Here is a 1,464-nt window from a genome sequence, read left to right as displayed (position 1 = left end):
TTTTTTCTTTCTTTCTTTTTTTTTGCTGGGAGAAGGAAAAAGTTAAAAGTTTATCTTTTAGAGAATGGGTCTCACTATGTTGCTCATGGTGCAGTGTAGTGACTATTCAGAAGCACAGATATAACACACTACAGCCTCTACGTCTGAGCTCAAGCTTTCCTCCTACCTCAACCCCTGTGTAGCTAGAACTACAGGTGTGCAGCACCATGCCTAGCTAATTAGTTTTTTTTTTTTGTAGAGACAGGGTCTTGCTATGTTGCCCAGGCTGGTCTTAAGCTCCTGGCCTCAAGGAATCCTCCTGTCTTGGCCTCCCAAAGCACTGTGATGGCTTGAACCCAGCTGTGTATTTCTTTTTATTGCTGAGTATCATTCTGTGGTGTGGATATATCACAATTTGTTTATCCATTCATTTGTTAATTGACATTATGATCCTTTCCAGTTTTTGGCTATTAGAAATAAAGTTGTGATGAACATTTATTTACAAGTCTTTGTGTGGACATATGTTTTTATATTTCTAACAAACACCAAGGAGTAGAAAGGCTGGGTTTTATAATGAGATATAATAAATTACCAAATTCTTTTTTAAAGTGGTTATACCATTTTCATTAAGAGTGTGTATGACTAAGAGTGTGTATGAGAGCTGTAGTTGCTCTATATTCTTGCCAACACTTGGTATACTTAGACTATTTAATTAATTTTAACAGTTACTTATAGTTTTAGTTTGCATTTCCCTAATGGTGCTGGAGTATCTTTTCATGTGTTTTTTTTTTTTTTTTTGACAGTGATAAATCTTTTGTAAAATGTCTGTTGAGATCTCTTGCCATTTTTTCAATTGGGTTTGTTGTTATTGAGTTTTGAGATTCCTTATATGTTCTGGATATTAGACCTTTAACAGATACGTAATTTGCAAATATTTTTAAGACAAGACAGTCTGTGGCTTGTCTTTTTTAATGTCTCAATAGTATCTTTTGAAGAACACAAGTTTATAATTTTATTTATTCTTTGAGACGGAGTCTCACTCTATTACACATGCTAGGATGCAGTGGTGCAATCATGGCTCACTGCAACCTCTGCCTCCTGGGTTCAGCTATTCTCCTGCCTCAGCCTCCTAAGTAGCTAGGACTACAGGCATGTGCCACCACACCCGTCTAATTTTTGTATTTTTATTAGAGATAGGATTTCACCATATTGGCAGACTGGTCTCAAACTCCTGACCTTAGGTAATCCACGTGTGTAGGACTCCCAAAGTGCTGGGATTACACTCTCCTGCCACTCCTGGGCTCAAAACAGTCCTCTCTGACTTGGCCTTCCAAAGTCCTGGGATTACAGGTGTGAGCCACTGTTCCCAGCCTATACATTTTTTTTAATAAAAATTTTTTTTAGTGGATTTATAATTTTAATGAACTCCTATTTATACTTTGTCTTTTTTTTTTTTTTTTTTTTTTTTTTTTTTTTTTTTTTTTT

The 1,464-nt window shown here is 35.8% G+C and overlaps 1 protein-coding gene across 4 annotated transcripts in view; it reads left to right on the top strand.

Moving 5' to 3' along the window:
* The window catches only part of ATAD2B (ATPase family AAA domain containing 2B), a 186,756-nt gene that overhangs the window by 44,412 nt on the left and 140,880 nt on the right, over positions 1-1,464 (top strand). The gene's annotated exons all lie outside the window — the stretch shown is intronic.

Source organism: Cebus imitator, unplaced genomic scaffold (genome assembly GCF_001604975.1).
Source record: "Cebus imitator isolate Cc_AM_T3 unplaced genomic scaffold, Cebus_imitator-1.0 Scaffold1, whole genome shotgun sequence".
Lineage (NCBI taxonomy): Eukaryota > Metazoa > Chordata > Mammalia > Primates > Cebidae > Cebus > Cebus imitator.
Note: the sequence above shows the minus strand (reverse complement) of the source record. Positions and strands in the feature narration are given on the sequence as shown.